Consider the following 20,366-nt stretch of genomic DNA (forward strand, 5'->3'; position numbering starts at 1 on the left):
GAGTGTCTGTAGACTCTAACAATTGAAATCGAATGGGAGCTATAGTTCTCCATCCCAAGAACTTTCTTACTGGGGTACATTTCTATGGAAACCAGTCTAGACCAAATTCCACCCCATGTTCAAACACCTGTGAGCAAGGTGGCCCCCAGATGGCCATATGCTTTCTTCTCCAGTGAGAAGCTCCATCTGCGCTCTGGGGCGGCATCAGCACAGGACATGAATGGCCATTGCAAGGTGGGCGTGCCCTGCTCCGAGCAGGCAGGCCAGGAGCCAGAGCAATGGGGCTGCAGACCAAGAATATTTGTTGTTTTTGATATAACTTTACATACAGTAATTAAGATACACAAACTTTAATCTGAGTTTTTATATTTGTTTCCATCCATGAAGCCACGGATTTAACCAGATTAAAATACAGAACATGTCCTCATGTTCCTTGGCACCTATAAGGCTGGTTGGAGGTGGGTTCAGTCTAACTCTCCTCACTTGTGAAGCAATGGCTGAGTTCCTTCCTCTTCCTTCTTTATATTGGCCCGTTTGAGGGGGCATAGAGGTAGTTTGGGGATGTAACATTAATGGCGAGTGTGTAGGTTAAATAGGGGCCCTGAAGAGAGTCTCCCCACCCATCCAAGCTTCACAGTCCAGAGGACCCAAGTACAGAACATTTCCTCCCAGAAAGTTCCTCGTGTTCCATCCCAGTCAATATCTCCACAGTGGAGATCAGTGTTGCCTGTTGAAGAACTTTGTAAAATGGGATCATGCAATGTGTGCCTTGTGTCCGGCTCCTCTCGTCCAGCATCATGTCTCTGGGCTCCATCCATGTCATGCACGTAACTGTGCTTGTTTGGGGTAGTATTCTATTGCACAAAAACACCACGCTGTGTTTATCCATTCTCCCGCTGGTGGACATTGGGTTGTTTCCACATTGAGCTGTCATAGTAACACTGCTGTGAACGTTCTCATATAGGTCTTTTGGTAGACACAGAAAATCCCCAGGAGTAGAATCGCTAGCTTTAGAAGGTTCTACCGGTTTTCCATTGGTTGGATGGTTACTCTCCCATAGCCGTGCAGACAAATCTAGGTGCTCCACATCATCACCAACACTCGTGTTGTCAGCCCGTGACGTTGGCGCTAGCCCTGCTTGCTGAACAGCTTCCACTGAGTGCTACCATACAGCCTGGCTTCTTTCTTCCTTTGTGATACCACCTTGCTTCCAAGGCAGAGGTATGAACAGCTGAGGTGTTTGCAACCGCAGAACCCCTCACTGAGGGGATGCGTAAGGTGGGAAAGCTAATCCTGTCTTGTGTGGCACAGCCTTCTCTTAGCACCCAACTCTGCTACGGAGCCACGCAGATCCCTGCACTGGCTCTTTGGGGAATAAGGATCTTCTTGGTTCAGAGTCACACAATCCCCCCTGGCCCCCTCATCCTCATCCCTGGCCACTGGGCTCTGGGGGACTGAGCCTCTCTCATACAGCCCCTCATCACCAGTATTTCACCCCTGAGGCATCCTGTATACAAGCAGGGCAGAAGGCACCCCGGGCACACTGCAACCAAATCCTTCCTCCCCGCCAATGGCTGATGCTTGAAGTTCCATTAGCACTTCATGCCTTTACCTCTCAAGGCTGTGATCCTTGGGGACACCTGTGACCCTGGTTTCCTCTGAGTTATTGGTATTCAGCATGATAAAGAATTGCAAGCAGGTCTCGATGAGGCAGTAGGCAAAGGACACTGAGTCCTTGAGAGGGGGATGAAAGAGGGGATGAAAAGGGCCCGTTTGCTTTTGGCTGACCTTGGTGACACAGATGCACACTTCAGAGCCAAACAGGATGAAGGCTCAGGGAAGCGACTTCAGAGGAATTGCTCAGATCACACGTTACCAAAGTTCTGAGATAAGACCTCAGGGTCAGGGGAAGAGACTCGGGGAGGGAGTCTTGTTTGGAAACAGAACTCTGGAAACAAAAGATTGCAGAGCCGAATTGATGTGGGCATTCATGGAGACCAGCCCTGTCTTTAGGTGCAAGAGCATACTGGGGTGTAGGCCAAGCTGGGGGGTGAGGACTCAGGCCTCCCTGGGCTGTTTGGCAGGGCTTCTGGCTCCGCTTGAGATTTGGGCACACCCACAAGGTTTCAGAAGGTTCTGGCCCCCGGAGCCCTGCCATTCATTCCTCCTCCTGCCCCTGTCCCTCCTCCCTTCCCTTCCTTCCTCCCCTCTCTGCTCTCTGTCTTTCTTCACATTTTATTATTATTTTTAACTCCAATTGACATATGTAATTCAAAATTTTAAATCCTCAGGAAAGTCTCCCTTCTTGTCCCCAGCCTCCTAGTTCCCCTCCCAGAAGCAACTGATTTTACTGATCATAGGTATAACCTTCCAGAGGTAGTTTAATATTGGTGTATGTGCACATATGTGTGTGTATGTCTCTTTTATACAAATGGTAGCTCACTGTTCACATTGATCTAGGCCTCATTATTTAAAGCTTTGTTATCTTTTTTAAAAAATTATGTATTTACTTACGGCTGCTCTGGGTCTTCACTGCTGTGCACAGGCTTTCTCTCGTTGTGGCGAGCGAGGGCTACTGTTCATTGCGGTACGCACAGCACACGCAGACTTCAGTAGCTGTGGCACACGGACTCAGCTGCTGTGCACCGTGAGAGCTTCCCAGACCAGGAATCAAACCTGTGCCCCCTGCATTGGCAGGCAGATTCTTAACCACTTGGGACCACCAGGGAAGTCCCAAGTCTCATGCTTTAGAATTGTTTTTATTAAATGTTGATTAGATATAAAATAGTAGTTATACTATATATATGTGTGTGCTCAGTCGTGTCCGACTCTGTGACCCCATGGACTGTAGCCTACCAGGCTCCTCTGTCCATGGGATTCTCAGGCAAGAATACTGGAGTGGGTTGTCATGTCCTTCTCCAGGATACAATACATATAAATAATTTTTAAAAACCCATGATACAATAAACCACCTGGTACCTACCTACCTCTCCTACACAAGGAAGGAGGCTCTTTAAAATCCTCTTTGTGGCCCTTCTCACCTTCACCTTTTCTTCTCCTAAATACTATCCTGAATGTTAGGCTTATTATGCCTTTTTTTTCCTTTTTAGTCCTGCCAAATGTTTATGTCATCATGCAAAAAGTATTGTGTAGTGTCTTACCATTTGGGATTTTTAAAAGAGGGAAGGGTATTGCTTGCAATCTTCTACAGCTTGCTTGTATCCCAGCCATGATTAGATTAAGGGTCCTGAGGTTCAGACATGTGATATCAGTCATTTTCACTCTGGTATGGAATTCCATCATATGAAAATACCACAATTAATTTTTACACTTATTTAGGGACATTTGGGTTACTTCCAATTTTTTACTACTAGAATCAGCACTGGTATGAATGTTCTTAATTGTTTCTTCTGGTGTATGTGTATATTTAGGGGGGTGGTTGGGGTAAGGATTTCTGTGGGGCATTTGTAGGGACCTAGGGACTCCTTGGAAGAAAAGTTATGACCAACCTAGATAGCATATTCAAAAGCCAACTTACTTTGCCAACTAAGGTCCATCTGGTCAAGGCTATGGTTTTTCCTGTGGTCATGTATGGATGTGAGAGTTGGACTGTGAAGAAGGCTGAGTGCCAAAGAATTGATGCTTTTGAACTGTGGTGTTGGAGAAGACTCTTGAGAGTCCCTTGGACTGCAAGGAGATCCAACCAGTCCATTCTGAAGGAGATCAGCCCTGGGATTTCTTTGGAAGGAATGATGCTAAAGCTGAAACTCCAGTACTTTGGCCACCTCATGTGAAGAGTTGACTCATTGGAAAAGACTCTGATGCTGGGAGGGATTGGGGGCAGGAGGAGAAGGGGACGACAGAGGATGAGATGGCTGGATGGCATCACTGACTCGATGGACGTGAGTCTGAGTGAACTCTGGGAGTTGGTGATGGACAGGGAGGCCTGGTGTGCTGCGATTCATGGGGTCCCCAAGAGCCCGACACGACTGAGCCACTGAACTGAACTGAGGGAACACACATGGGGCTTCCCAGGGGCTCGTTGGTAAAGAATATGCCTGCAATGCAGGAGACGTGTGTTTGATCCCTGGATTAGGAAGATCCCCCTGGAGGAGGGCATGGCAACACACTCCAGTATTCTTTCCTGGGAAATCCCATGGACAGAGAAGCCTGGCGAGCTACAGTCCATAGGGTCGCACAGAGTTGGACACGACCGAAGAAACTGAGCTGAGCTGAGGGGAAACACATTGTCAGCTTCAAATAGATAAAGGCACACTGTTTCCCAGAGTGGTTGTGTCGGTTCTCATACTTGCCAGCTGATTGAGAGTTCCCTTTGCTTCACTCCCTTGCCGATGCTTGGAATCATCAGTTCTTAAAATTTTACAGACTGATACATAACTCATTGTGATTTAACTTTTTATTTCCCTGATTATGCACCATTGCATTTTTTTTTTTTTTTTTTTTTGCTTAAAATATATTTTGACAACAGTTCCTTATGAGAGCGGCAAAGACTTCCTCCTTCTTTCTTGGACTGAAGAGTGTCCCATGGTATGAAAATCTGACTAACCAGTTCCTTATTGATAGATGTTGGGTTGTCTCCACTGTTTTACAATCCGTTCTGCGATGAATAGCTTTGTATAGAGGTGGGGCAGTGTGTCCGTCTGTGAGGGAGTCTGTGTGTAGGTTTCTTACACAGGAAATTTCTGAGCCATTTAGATGAAAATGGAAGATCGTTTTTGCTCCCCTCTGGCCCCCTTGTCCGTCTGTTCCTGGCAAATTCCCTTAATTTCCCGAGTCCCGCGGATGGGAGCTGTGTCTGTCCGGCCTTGTTTCTCCCAGGTGATGGTATGTGTCTCCCCCCTCCTCTCTGAACCAACCCAGAGCCAACTTGTCTGCTGCCCTGCTCCACCCCCTCTCCACCCCACCCCCAAACGGATTCCTTAGGGATGCCTACCCTGGCATCTCCTCCTAATGACCATCCCTGCCTCAAGAATTCCCTGGTGGCTCAGATGGTAGAGTCCGCCTCCAAGGCAGGAGACCCAGGTTCAATCCCTCCTGGTGGGAAATATCCCCAGTATACTTGCCTGGAGAATCCCATGGACAGAGGAACCTGGCGGGCTATGGTCCATGGGGTCTCCAAGAGATATGACTCCAAGAGATATGGCTAGAGATATGACTACTCAGATATGACTGAGTAGCTAACACTTTCACCAAGGAAAGGAAAAGAAAACTGACCACCACCCTTACAGAATGGATAGCCTCAAAGGGGAGGGGGTGGCAGATACATAAATCAACGAGGAAGTCTTAGGACAAATCCCAGCCCAGCACCTATTGGCTGTGCTGCCCTGGTAAGCCTGGGCCAAAGGAGGCCCCATAAGCTTCTTTACAAAAGGAGGACAGTACTCTTCCCTGGGGCTTGGGGTGGAGTGGGGTACAGACTTACCTGCAGGTCATAGCTTTCTTTGTTACCTAGGGAAGCTCATTCAGGGAAGCCCTGATCATGACTGTGGTAGATGCAAGTTGAGGGTCTGAGAGCCTGAGAGCATCCAGAGAAAGGGGAAGGAAACATGTTGGTTCACAAGGAGCTTTTCCTTATTCTGCTAGAGAGCCCACGTATGCTCTCTATGGTAGGCGTTTCAGGGGGCTTCTGAACTTGTGCAGCAATAAAGCCAACAGTGAACAGCCTTGACCTTAGGTCGTCCGGCATGAGCACGTACATCTGCTAGATGAGGCTCTAGAAGGGGAGACGCTGAGTGCGCTGGGCACTGTTCAATACGTGCTCCCCTGAATCTGCCCATCAACTCAACCATAAAGAGACTTCTCCCTTCCATAATTAGACTTTCCTAGCACTTTCTCCCCGGAGAAGGCAGTGGCACCCCACTCCAGTACTCTTGCCTGGAAAATCCCATGGACGGAGGAGCCTGGTGGGCTGCCGTCTATGGGGTCGCACAGAGTCGGACACGACTGAAGCGACTTAGCAGCAGCAGCAGCACTTTCTCCCATAGACTCTGGCTATCTGGGCACATGTCCTGTCTTCTGGGTACTTCTTTGGGGAGTGGGTAGGCTGAATTCCAAACCTCTGTGCTCAGCACACAGTAGGTGGGGCACTCAACACAGGTGAACTGAGTTACCATTCACTTCATGGAACATTTCCTCATTTGGTCCTCAGAACAACCTTATGTGGGCCTGGCAGGATGATCGTCCCCACTTTAAGCTGGGTAAGCTGAGATTCAGAGCCACCTTGTCTTGCCCTTGGCCATACTTGGCTTTGGCCTCAGGCTGAGGAGGAATGGAAATCCAGGGCCCCTTACTCCCAGACTCACTCCCCCTGGGCCACACTCTGAGGTTGGAACCTTGTCACAGTCTTACTCTCTGGCTGTTTTTCCATACACAGAAATACTAATGGCCAGGACCTTCCAAGCCTTATTTTCTTATTTATTTGCCAATAAAGATTAGAAAGATTATTAGAATACCTACCCAACATTTTTGAGTTCGCAAACACCCTAGGGAACCTCTCTGCATATACTTCTCAGAAGCTGAAGGAGCAGGTGACATTTTTATCCCCTCATATGTGTACTAATTTGCTTCCACTGAGTCCGACTCTGCGACCCCACGGACTGTAGCCCTCCAGGCTCCTCTGGCCAGGGGATTTTCCAGGCAAGAATACTGGAATGGGTTACCATTTCCTATTCCAGCAGATCTTCCCAAGCCAGGGATTGAACCAGCATCTTCTGTATCTCTTGCAGGTGGGTTCTTTACCACCAACGCCACCTTGGGGGCCCCATCCCCTTCATATAAATGAGGTTAAATGAGTGGTGGGTAGCAGAGCTAGGATTTAAACCTAAGCAGAGCCCACTTTCTTAACTAGCCTATATCACTGACTCAATCAGTGGCTTTTAATATATGACACTAATAAATTGTCATTGTAATATCATTTTAAGACTGTTGAAATGATGGCTCTCTGCTTAGTATTTTAGGGATGATAGGAAGGTCTTTGGGGGAATGCCACGGTAGTCCAATGGTTAGGACTCTGAGCTTTCACTGCTGAGGGCCTGAGTTCAATACCTGATTAGGGAACTAATGATCCCACAAGACAAGCAGTGAAAAACAAGCAAACAAAAGAGGAAGATCCTTCACCTATAAAACTAAACACCTTGGGACTTCCCTGGTGGTCCAGTGGCTAAGACTCCATGCTCCCAAGGCAGGGGACCTGGGTTCAGTCCTGGTCAGGGAACTAGATCCCACATGTCACAGTACAAGTTTGCATGCCACAACTAAAAGATCCTGCATGCCGCAAGTAAGATCTGGTGCAGCCAAATAAATAATCAATATTGAAAAAAAAAAGCTAAATACCTTCCTACCAGTTAAGAGTTGCTTACTATTACACAAGTAGAACTATATCCCTTAGGCTGACAGCTTTGATCTTGGATGAAACAAGATACTCCCAGGTCTTGCTCAACCTTTTAATGCTCAGGCCTGCTTTTCCTGCTACGAACAGCTTCCTTCTCTATAGTTCTTATAGCAAAAGCAAAAGGGATTTTCTGCAAATGTAACATTAAATCACACTATTAAATATGACTTTACAAACTCCTCCTCTCACCACCATCACTATTATATTAATCATCTGAGGGTCTTCAGCTCCTGTTACTAAACCTGGATTCTGACCTGAAACCATTCACTTCAGAGCTTCCCAGGTGGCTCAGTGGTAGAAGAATCTGCCTGCCAAGGCGGGAGACTCAGGTTCAATCCCTGAATCGGGAAGATCTCTTGGAGGAGGAAATGGCAACCCACTCCAGTATTATTGCCTGGAGAATCCCATGACGGGAACCTGAAAGGCTGACAGAGGAGCCTGGAAGGCTTTTGCAAAGACTCAGACGCGACTAAGCATACACGCATGTCGTTCACCTCAGATTGGGACTTGAAACCATGTGTCAGGACCCCAACCCACCCAAAACCCAGTTTGGGACTCAACCCACATGTCTGGGACTTGAACCCAGCCCAAATCCATGGTCTTCCAACTGAGATCACACACCTGGTTTCGGGACCTAATGAAGCTCAGGTTCTTGTCTCATTGCAGGAAGAATTCATTGAGAGACAAAGTGATAGGTAAGAAGTGGATCTATTAAGAGAGAGACATACCCCACAGACACAGTGTGGGCCACCTCAGAAGGAAAGGGCCACCTCAAAACGTGCTGTGGTTAGCTTTTATGGGCTGGGTAATTTCATAGGCTAATGAGTGGGAGGATTATTCCAACCACCTTGGGAAAGAGGTGGAGATCTCCAGGAATTGGGCCCAGTTTTGGTCTTGGCCCCTGTGGGTGTGTCATGTAGCTTGCTGAGGTGTTACGATCAGCTTATACCAAGGACCAAAGTCTAGTGGAAGTTGACTTGGATCTATTCAGTTTATGTTGTGTCCTCAGGCTATGTCATTCTTTTAAAGGCTGTGTCCTGCCCCCTCCCCTCCTGTTTCAGGTCCACTCGCACAGTGAAACCAGCTACTGACACCAGGCTGTGGTCAAAGAATGTCCAGTGTTGATTGCTGTCACTGACCAAGGAGAATGGGCAGCTCATACTCAAAAGACCCAAACTCCCCAGGGGCCTTCAGGGAGGGGTTTTTAAAGGCAATATTAGGGGTATGGGTGGCAAGGTGCTTGATCAGCTCTTTTGTCTGTTGGTGAGTGGTGAGGTCATGGGGTGATGTTTCAGGAGTCAACATCATAAACCTTCTGGTCCCAACCAGCCTGAGATTCAGTGTGTGCTTACGGTCAGCAGTTTTCATCAGTGGTAGAGGGTGGGGTAGGTGGGAGGAGTGTCTGGTTTCTATAAAAACAGCTTAGGAATGTGTGTCAGACATCGTTATCTGTATCTTTCAGGGAACTGGGAGTTCAGTGACTGCTATGTAGCTGATTTATGGCCTAAATTTTTATGAGTTTCCCAGCCCAACAGCTATTCTTTGTTTCTATGTGTTCACGTTTCCCAGTCTTTAACTCTTGAGCCAGACTTTTGAGACTGAGGGGAGGCCTGAAACAAAGCCGTTTACTCACAGAGATGGGGAACCCAGGAGGGCGGGCTCACACACCCAGAGGGTCCTAAAGGGTCTCTCTCACTCCCAGCCCACTGTCCCCTGTCCACCCCGTCCTGCCACTGAGCTCTGTGCTTTTGCCATCTTCTCACCCCATCCACTGTTGCCCTGGCCTCCCTCTTCCTTGGCCTGCTCTCTTGCAGTGACCTCGTCTTCCCTGGCCCACTATTCAGCCCCACACTTAACCCTGAGGCCCCCTGAAGATCCCATGTTCAACCCTCTCTTCAGCTGTTCAAGCCCGTACTCCCGCGGGCCCCTTAGTCCACCACATTTCACCGCCCGCTTCAGATCCCTTCTCTCCTCCTTTCCCCACCTGGACTCCACGGTTAGTTATTGCAACTCCTCTCTTGTCCACACCCTCCCCTCTCATACCTCAAACTTGCTAGATTGTATTCACTTGGCAAAACTCCAGCCCAGTCAAATCCAGCTCCACCTGTTCCGGGGTATATTTTCCTGTTTACTTGGCTCGCCTTTGTCTGCCCAGAAGAATGTCAGCCCCAGGAGGGCTCTGTCCTAGAGTCAGACCAGTGCCTGGGGTACCCTGGAGGCACATTAGTGAATGTGCGTGTCTGTTGTATGGGTTTTTTTCAGAGGTTGGAGAAGGATCTGAGAGCTCGTTTATGGTGGGGCTTCCCTGATGGCTCGGACAGTCAAGAATCCACCTGCAGTGTGGGAGACCTGGGTTCGATCCCTGGGTTGGGAAGATCCCCTGGGGAAGGCAACAGCTACCCACTCCAGTATTCTTGCCTGGAGAATTCCCAAGGACAGAGGACCCTGGTGGGCAACAGTCCATGGGGTCGCAAAGAGCCTGGACACAACTGAGCGACTAAGCACACAGGGGGAAAGTGGAGGATGGAAGTCACAGTGTGACGAGGAAGGCCCAGAGCAGAGGGAGCAGGATGAGGAGGATGGGCAAAGTCCTCAAGTTTGTCCAAGGAGAATGCCACTGTTCCTTCCTGACTGGCTCTTCTTGTTCTGGGAGAAGATCTTGAAAAAGTTCTTCATCCTCAAGCCCAAATTACAGGATTCTAAAACCTTTACTAAATTGTTGCTTCCTGCTAGTGCTGGTTACTTAAGACTTCTGAGAAAACGTTTGAATAGCCATGATTAGCAGAGAACAGAAGGAAGGGTGAGCGCTGGAGGCGGAGCCCTGTGGGCCCAGGGGTCCACCCTGCAGTCACCAGTCCTCTGCTCCTGTCTGCTGCGCTGCCCCACTCTGTGTCACAGCCTGTCTTTTGCCCAGCTGTCCTTACCCTTAAAAGAACCAGAGAACATGTTGTCTAACCCACACTGAACACTCATGAAAAACGCCGTGGAAGAGATTGGTTACCAGGTCGAGTCCTTGGACTCTTTAATCAACAGAAGTTGGTAAGAAGCCAGACGAGGAATTCAGGCAAAGCTTTACTGGGACTCAGGCTACAGGGCAAAGGAGCAAAAGCAAGTGACAGGTTCCCTCGCTGGCTCTGCTAGAAGGGCGGGCTTGTTCCTTGAATAGGGTGAGTGTAGGGGAGGATTAGGGGCTGGGCCAGGGATGGCTCGGGGGGTATGCCCACCCTCTTGGTGGTAACCGTGTACAGAAATTATGCTCAAGGCTCATCCTGCTTTGGCTCCTAGCATCTCAGAAATGGCTAGAAGGTTTGTGGCCTTTTTGTATCTTATTGTTCATAATTTCCCTGACTGAGCATGCCTGAAGTTATGTTTTACTCCCTTATAGTTTCTTTGTATTGTGTTGCTCTGGTAGAGGGTCGCAGGTCGCAGTCTGTCTCAGACGGAAGGATCCGATAAGGCTTCAGCAAACCTAAATGATGTGCTTACAGGGCAACACACGTGGCCTCATTTCATCCCCACAGCAGGCCCCTGAGATTGGTGCTGTTATTACCTCCATTGTATGGAGAAGGAGACAGAGACACAAGGAGGCTATACAGCTTCACACACAGGAAGTGACGGAGCCTCTGTGCGAGTCAAGAGCCTAAGTTTATAACCTTGATGCTCTAGGGTCGTAAAGGCCACACCAAAATGACTTCTCAACGGAAGCAAACTTTCCCTTGAAGGCTTTTGAGTCCTGTCGACAGAAGGAACTCTGACCATCTGAAACAGGAAGCCCTGTGGTAAGGCAGACGGTGCTTGTCAAACTGTACATTTAGAGGTGTTTCAGCCCCGAGTCTGCAGGGGAAGTGTGAGAGGACAGGGGAAGGGGAAATTAGGCATGGTTTATCCCATTTTGTATCCCAGATGCTTTCTATGCATTAGCTCTGCTCAGTTCTCACAGTGGGCCCAGGTCATAGGTTCCCACACTAGCTGGGGGTAGAAATGGGATTCCAGCTGCACACATTTCATCTATCAAGAGGCTTCCCAAGGCGGTGTTACACAGGACGTGTTTAAACACCACACATAAGGCATTTCTGGGTCATGGGCTTGGAATTTAAAGTAATCTTGGTAAGCCCGAGCTGAGGCTCTGACCATTACATTCTTTCCTTTCTCTTTATCACTTGAGAACTAAAAATTTATGTATAGAATAGAGTTTCCACTGAGATGGATAAAAGAGTTTGAACCAACTAATCACAAAGTTTTGACTCCAAAAAAGGAAACAACTTGTTCTAATTTTCCAAACCTTAGGTCAAATATAGTTTTTTGTAACTGAATTGTCCACAGGATCCCACTTGGCATTTTTGTCTTTTCAAAGATCAGTGAACTAACATGAGATTTCTAAATAGCGGCAACTCAGTGTGATAGAGCTCTGGGCTGGGGGTCAGGACTCCTGGGTCCTGGATGTGGCTCTGATTTGGGCTTGCTGTGTGACCTTGAGCAGGTTACCTCAGCACTACAAAATAAAAGGCTTATGTCTGATGAGCATTCTGTTCCCCTCTAGACCTCAAGTTCACAAGTTCTAGGATAGGATCACAGGCTCTGGACCCAGACACTGGAGTTCAAACTCCTGAGTCATCATATACTAGCTGGTAAGTGAGCATGTTAGACAAGCTACTCTGGGATTCAATTTCTTCATATGTAAAATAGATTGATAATACATCTGTCACAGGGTTGCAATGACTGAATGAGAAAATTCTATAGTGCCAGCACGAACTGAAGATGCACTCAATAATGGTTAGACACAGTAGTGATGAGGGTCCTTTATTTTATGAAAAATCAATAAAGAACCAGATCATAAAAATCTGAACTTGCTTGAAGCTTGGGGTGACCCATGTTTTAGCCATGAGACATATGCTACTGGGTGGCTTCTAGGAAAGCTTTTGTTCCCTGATAGAAGGTACAGCCTTCTTCTTCCCTGAAGAAGGCCCCTTCTTCTTCATTTTTCTTGCCTTAAAAATAGATATATTATGTGGAGCAGTGGCAACACCTTTGTGATCAAGAAGCACAGTCACAGGGAGGAAAGCCAACAAACCAGGTGTATCAACGTGTAAGGTTGGAGTCTAGATCCAAAGTCACTGAACCGAGAAACCAGCAGCTGCTGGCTGTTAGACTTCCCACTAAGTTAAAATACAAACCCTGTTTGTTTAAGCCACTGTCATCTGGGCTTCCTGTTCCATAGCCGAGCCCATCCTATCTCATACATCATTCAACAAGCGTTTATTATGTTTCTACTACTACTAGACACAATTGTAGGAATGAGGTTTACAGTGAAGGATAAGACATCTTTAAGGTTTTACAGCCTATTCAGGCAGACAGGTTTTTTTTTTTTTTAATGCAATAAAAATGTAAGATGTGGTACAATTGAAGTCGCTAGATGTTGTTAGCCTGAGCGCATAATGGAAGTGGTAGACAATTCCTTCTAGTCTTTTGAAAATGCTTTCAAAATAGATACTTTGCTTACCAATACATCTCTAGCACCTCTCTTAGTATATAGTCAGTGGATTTGGTTAACTGTTAGTGCCGCTTACCCTGCATTGAAGGATGAGCTCACTTCCGTGCCTTTTTGAAGTTAGGTGTGGCCACAGGACTTGCTTTAACCAATGAATTGTAAGCAGAATCGATAAATGTCACTTTCAGATGGAAGTAGGTAAAAGGTGGTGCCAGTCTCTATGCTCTGTCTTCCCCCTTGCTGTTTGTTGCTGGAACATAAACTCGCCAAACTTGACAAATACAATGAATTAATCATTAGTTGAATGAATGAATGAATAAATTGTGGCGGTGTTGGGGATTGAATAAAGAGTGGGGAGACCCAAGGCAGGGAGTTTGGAGCTAACAGTACTGGTTCCCTATTATTGTTTTCTGGGCTTTTGGCTTAAACCAAGTATATTGGTTCCCTACCCTAACAGAAGCTGCCTCTTTACTCTTTTCTTCTTCCTGCTGACAGAGTCTGCATCCCACTATGAGACTGAAAATGCCAAATGATGGCTTTCCCCGCCTTCCTTGCAGCTAAGGCCTGAGCGTGTGACCCACTGCTGGCTAGTAGACCACTGAGAGAGAGTCTTCTGGAGCCCTTTCTGGAAAAGGCTTTTCTCTCACATAAAAAGAACAGCCTTGGGCTTCCCTGATGGTCCAGTGGTTAAAAATCCACCTTGCAATGCAGGGGACATGGGTTCGATGCTTGGTCCAGGAACTAAGATCCCACATGCCTCGGGGCAACTAAGCCTGTGGGGCGCGACTCCTGCAGTCTATGCCCTGCAACGAGAAGCCAACACAATGAGAAGCCGCAACTGGAGAGTAGCCCCTGCTCATCACAACAAGAGAAAGCCCGCATGCAGCAACAAAGACCCAGCACAGCCAAAAAAAAAAGATAGCCTTTCCTCATTGTTTAAACCACTGCAGACTGACTTTACTGTTACTTGCAGCCTAAAGCCTCCATAACTGATACAGAACTGGTTGCTACAATTATGGCAGGAATCCATGTGAGAAATGAGGCTTAATTGGAGGCACAGAAAAGAAAGAATAGAGCTGAGGAAAGCTTGGAAGTAAAGTCAGTAAGGCTGGGTGACTGATCGGGCGCAGGGGTTGAGCTGTGTGCTGTGTAGAATAAAAGAAGTTTAAACCCCAGGTTTTAAACCCCAGAGGTTTAAAACACTGATATTAAGGATCCCAGCAAGACAGATACATACTGAATGAAAGCACCAACTATACCAGGCAGCCTACGCCAAGGGCCAACCTGTACTGTAGGAGTTGTGAGGAGGGAGGGATGGGGAGCTGGCCCCGGACTTGAAGGATGGCTGGGCTTTGGGTTTGGATAGATAAAGGAGATTATGATCATCTGGGCAGGCCTTTCCTGATACATCTTAGACCAAATTTTATAGCTAGTACTCTACAAATAACCTTTGCCTTATGACTTGCATTTTTAAATTTGTTTCAACCATTTTCACTTATTAGATGAAAGGCAATAGAGGGACCCAGTTCAGTGTCAAATATCCTTTTTTTTTTGGCTGTGCCGGGTCTGAGTTGTGGCACTTGGGATCTTGGTTGATGGCTGCAGGCTCTTACTTGCAGCATGCAGCATCTAGTCCCCTGACCAGGGATTGACCCCAGGGTCCTGGCATTGGGAGCACAGTCCTAACCACAGGACCACTAGGGAAGTCCCTGCCAGATATACTTTAAAAGTAAATATCACTTAAAATATGGCTACTTAATCATGTGGTAGATACACTGTACATCATTTATCTATTTCCTTACTCTCAGGTGCCATTGGTTTTCAGTGCTGGATATCTAAAATAGTGCCATGGTGAGCTCTTTTGGCTAGAGTTTTTCCAATGCCTTAGATTATTTCCTTAGCATAAACTTTCAGAAATGCAATAACTCATTCAAAGAAATATTGAAGGCAGCCTCACCCAAGACACAACTGACTACAATTCTTGATAAATAGCCAAATTGTTTTCTAAAATTTTTATTTAACATTAAAAATGCAAGGTTGGATCACGTGATTCAGGAAGAACTTAGTGTATATTATGGCTATTTCCACCTTGTGAGCTTAGCCCTCAGGACTCTCCTTTTTATCTCAGGTTCCTAACAGTCCAGGCAGGCTGCTCCTGTTCTGAGCTCATGTGGTCTGAATACAGGGGCTTAATTTGGAGATACAGTTAATGAGCTAGAAAGCAATCAGTTTCCTCATCTTTTCTAGAAACAAAACTCCAATGTTTCATCAAACAGCTGAACAAAGCAACAATTAGATAGCCAATAATCCAACGTGATGATTTAAAAAATAAACTCTTAGGTTTAAGTAATAATTAGGTTTCTTAAGAAATATATGTCCCTGCTCTTTTCTCACTTATCCTGAATTATTTTTAAGCATAGCCTAATCTCCTCCTAGGCTTGGTCCTCCGAGTAGAATGGACCATTCTTCTTTTTAAAAAAATTAATTTACTTTTGGTTGCACTGGGTCTTTGTTACTGTGCTCAGGCTTTTTTCTAGCTGCGTGGAGCGGGGGCTGCTCTTCGTGGCGGTGCACAGGCTTCTCGTTGCAGTGGCTTTTCCTGTGCAGCACACAGGCTCCAGGCTTCCTCAGTTGCAGCACACGGGCTCCGTAGTTGTGGCTCTCGGGCTCTAGCATGCAGGCCCAGTACTTGTGGCACGCAGGCTTTAGTTACTCTGCATCACGTGGAACCCTCCCGGACCAGGGATCGAACCTGCGTCCCTTGCATTGACAGGTGGATTCTTATCTGCCGCACCACCAGGGAAGTCCAGAATAGGCCATTTTAATTGGAATCCAAATTCAAAAGTCCTCACAGGGCTGATGTAAGGACCCATCTGGCTTCCTAGACCATCAACCTGTTATACTGGCTGTGGAGGCTACTTAACTTTCAGCCTTGGTCTCAGACTCCCTTACCTGCCTCTCCCAGCCCCCACAGGTAGAGACCACGTAGAGACCAGGTTGAGACCACTCTGGGCCCCCAGATAAGCAGCAAGAGGGGCCGGACAGACTATCATCTGTCTCCTCCTGAGGGAAGGACAGTCCTGGGCGTTGAGAAAGGAACACAATACTAGCAGAGATGGGAAAAGGATGTTCAAAGGGATGTGAGGGGCTTACCTCCCAATTTAGCTAGACATCAGATGTCTGCATCATCGAAAAACCACAGGAGTACCTGAGCAATGAATTAGCAAACCTTTGCCCAATTAAAGGGCTAATCACAACTCAATGTAGTAAGTTTCACTTTAATTCTTTGAATCTTGTTTCCCATTCTGTACATCAGGATTTAAAAACTCTCTTAGTAATTTGCTATAAAAACCAAATGAGGTGATAATGTAAGGATCTCTGAAAACAGATTAAGAAATTATTATTGACTTTGTTTTTATTAATGACGTACATCTGACATCTATATTGCACTTGATAGCTTACAGCAGGTCTTCTCAAACACTAATGTGCATCTGAATCACTTGGGAGTCTTGTTAAAAGCAGACCTTAGATTCAGTAGGTCTGCATTATGAACCGCTGCTGCTTGTTCACACACCACACTTTGAGTAACAAGAGCTGGTAGCAATTTGCAAACATGAAATTTTCTAACTGGCAATTCCTGTCAGACTTCAAATCATCAGTTGGACAGTTGTTAGTGTATCCCACATGTCACACGATCAAAACTCGAGGTCTGAACTGATTGTTGGAATAGACACCCACAGTGGCCAAGTAAGTGTTTTCTCGGGTTTGACAAACTATCCCTGGAAGATGGACATCTCAGGAAAAGTCCAAGGATAATGGGTCTTTCCTTGTAACCACAGGTAGAGTTAGGGCCCAGAGCTTTGTCTGATAATTATTTAAACTAAGCTAAGCTGAGGAAGTGGTGATTATTGTAGGTTTATAAAAAGGACAGAAATGGTAGGGACCTAACAGAAGCAGAAGATATTAAGAAGATGTGGCAAGAATACACAGATGAACTGTACAAAAAAGATCTTCACGACCCAGATAATCACGATGGTGTGATCACTCACCCATAGCCAGACATCCTGGAATGTGAAGTCAAGTGGGCCTTAGGAAGCATCACTAAAAACAAAGTTAGTGGAGGTGACAGAATTCCAGTGGAGCTATTTCAAATCCTGAAAGATGATGCTGTGAAAGTGTTGCACTCAATATGTCAGCAAATTTGGAAAACTCAGCAGTGGCCACAGGACTGGAAAAGGTCAATTTTCATCCCAATCCCAAAGAAAGGCAATGCCAAAGAATGCTCAAACTACCACACAATTGTACTCATCTCACACGCTAGTAAAGTGATGCTTAAAATTCTGCAAGCCAGGCTTCAGCAATACATGAACCATGAACTTCCTGATGTTCAAGCTGGTTTTAGAAAAGGCAGAGAAACCAGAGATCAAATTGCCAACATCCACTGGATTATTGAAAAAGCAGGAGAGTTCCAGAAAAGCATCTATTTCTGCTTTATTGACTCTGCCAAAGCCTTTGACTGTGTGGATCACAATAAACTGTGGAAAATTCTGAAAGAGATGGGAATACCAGACCACCTGACCTGCCTCTGTATGCAGGTCAGGAAGCAACAGTTGGAACTGGACATGGAACAACAGACTGGTTCCAGATAGGAAAAGGAGTACGTCAAGGCTGTATATTGTCACCCTGCTTATTTAACTTATATGCAGAGTACATCGTGAGAAATGCTGGGCTGGAGGAAGCACAAGCTCGAATCAAGATTGCTGGGAAAAGTTTCTAACCTCAGATATGCAGATGACACCACCCTTATGGCAGAAAGTGAAGAAGAACTAAAGAGCCTCTTGATGAAAGTGAAAGAGGAGAGTGAAAAAGTTGGCTTAAAGCTCAACATTCAGAAAACTAAGATCATGGCATCTGGTCCCATCACTTCGTGGCAAATGGATGGGGAAACAGCAGAAACAGTGGCTGACCTTATTTTTCTGGGCTCCAAAACCACTGCAGATGGTGATTGCAGCCATGAAATTAAAAGACGCTTACTCCTTGGAAGGAAAGTTATGACCAACCTAGACAGCATATTAAAAAGCAGAGACATTACTTTGTCAACAAAGGTCCATCTAGTCAAGGCTATGGTTTTTCCAGTGGTCATGTATGGATGTTAGAGTTGGACTATAAAGAAAGCTAAGCACAGAAGAATTGATGCTTTTGAACTGTGGTGCTGGAGAAGACTCTTGAGAGTCCCTTGGAGTGCAAGGAGATCCAACCAGTTCATCCTAAAGGAGATCAGTCCTGGGTGTTCATTGGAAGGACAGATGTGAAGCTGAAACTGCAATACTTCGGCCACCTTATGCGAAGAGCTGACTCATTTGAAAAGACCCTGATGCTGGGAAAGATTGAGGACAGGAGGAGAAGGGGACGACAGAGGATGAGATGGCTGGATGGCATCACTGACTCAATGGACGTGAGTCTGAGTGAACTCCAGGAGTTGGTGATGGACAGGGAGGCCTGGTGTGCTGCGGTTCATGGAGTCGCAAAGAGTCGGACACGACTGAGAGACTGAACTGAACTGAACAGCTTAGTGGGTTATCTATACCCTGGTGCTGGGGGATCCCTCCCTCTAAAACCATTGATTGTCTCCTGAAAACTGTTAAAAAGTATATTTTTAAAAAACTTTTGAAAAGATGATGTAAAATATCAGTCAGGACTATTTTGAGAAAGGAAGATCCCCACAATACCATCGCACAATGGTTTATACTGTTACAGTTTCGTTCCAGATGACATGTTTTTATATACTGTGTTTCCTTGATCCTAAAATATCATTGATTTTAAAAGTCAGTATTAATTTAGTAAATGCTTTTTAGGGGCAGGAAATCCCATCCCAAGAATCTGTTAGGAATGCCCACTGATTGAGATGTATTCCAATATCAGAAACTTTAAAATGTGAGTTAGAGTTGTGCCTTAGGACTTCCTCGGTGGTACAGTGGATAAGAATCTGCCTGCTAACGCAGGGAACACACATCCAATCCTTGATCCGGGAAGATTCCACATGCCGTGGAGCAACGAAGCCTGTGCTCCACAACTACTGAGCCCTCACACCCTAGAGCCTGTGCTCCACAACAAGAGAATCCACTTGTGATTCTCTCACAGCAGTCTCAAGAGGCTGCAGTGGGAAGCCTGCCCCCCACCACTAGAGAGTAGCCCCCCACTTGCTGCAACTAGAGAAAGCCCATGTGCGGGAATGACGACCCAGCGCAGACAAAAATAAATAAATGAAACAGTTTAAAAAAGCTTTGTGCCTTAGCGTTGAGGAATATAGTAGGAAAAAAAAAATGTATTGATCTGTTTTACTTTGCTATGTACCAGAAAGTGGTTTTTTCGTTTGTTTGGCTGCCTCAGGTCCTGGTTGTATAATAGCAGGTGGGATCTTTATTGAATCAGGCAGGATTTTTCGTAGCAGCGCGTGCATTCTCTGTAGTTGGGGCATGTGGGCTCCAGAGTACATGGGCTCAGTAGTTGCTGTGTGCGGGCATGCGGAACGTTAGTTCCCCGGCCAGGGATCGAACCCATGTCCCCTGCATTGCAAGGTGGATTTTTTTTTTTTTTTTTTTGCAAGGTGGATTCTTAACTACTGGGCCACCAGGCAACTCCCCCAGAAAGTATTTTAAATTAGTTGATTTTTTTGAATCAGAAGCACATTCAGCTTCAGCATTCAGAGGGCACATAATTTGTCAGTGGCTTGTTCCCAGCAGTCCACCTCTCCGTCCCCTTCCTAGAGGCTCAGGTGTTTTCAGTCACTTGGTTTGTTGGTCAGAAGTATTTTGTGCTTACAGTTAGAAGATAAGTCTTACAATCTTTGCCTCCATTTTCACACAAATGGCATATCGTATTCCTTTTCTGGAATCTTGCTTTTTCACTTAACAAAATATCAAGATCACCACATCACTCCCAGACCATTTCGATTTCTTTTGTTTTTCTAAGATTACACCACAAGCATTTCTCTATCTTTCTATACAATCGCTAAAATCATCCTTCTCAATGAATCTTTGGTTTTGTGGGGTGACTGGGTCATGATTTAATAACAACTTGTTGTTGGGCATTCAGGTTGCTTCCAGTGTTTGGTTATGTCAGGGAGCATGTGTTGACCATTTACTCATTCAATAGATATTTATTTGACAACCGTGAATTACCAGCCTCCGAGGTACCAAAGTGCCCTCCCCTACGAGGCAGAGAGTCACGCAGTGGGAGCAGCCAGAGAAATAAATAAGAGCACAGAAGCGTCCTCATTTCCCCAAGGGGCCTCTGAGTAGAGTCTGGGCTCTCCCATGGGGAAAAGAGTAAAGATTAAGGTGATGACGGATCCTCCTACAAGCACTGGCCTGTGTGAATGAATGAGTTGGTTACGGCTTATTCGTCAGGTTTGTGAGCTTGGTTAACACGCATCCACCTCAGATACAGACCCAACCCCCCAACATG

General features: G+C 46.2%; 1 protein-coding gene across 1 annotated transcript in view; it reads left to right on the top strand.

Annotated features, from left to right (window-relative positions):
* PNPLA1 (patatin like phospholipase domain containing 1) overlaps positions 1-20,366 on the top strand; it is a 91,335-nt gene that overhangs the window by 3,584 nt on the left and 67,385 nt on the right. The gene's annotated exons all lie outside the window — the stretch shown is intronic.

This window comes from Bos indicus, chromosome 23 (assembly GCF_029378745.1).
Source record: "Bos indicus isolate NIAB-ARS_2022 breed Sahiwal x Tharparkar chromosome 23, NIAB-ARS_B.indTharparkar_mat_pri_1.0, whole genome shotgun sequence".
Lineage (NCBI taxonomy): Eukaryota > Metazoa > Chordata > Mammalia > Artiodactyla > Bovidae > Bos > Bos indicus.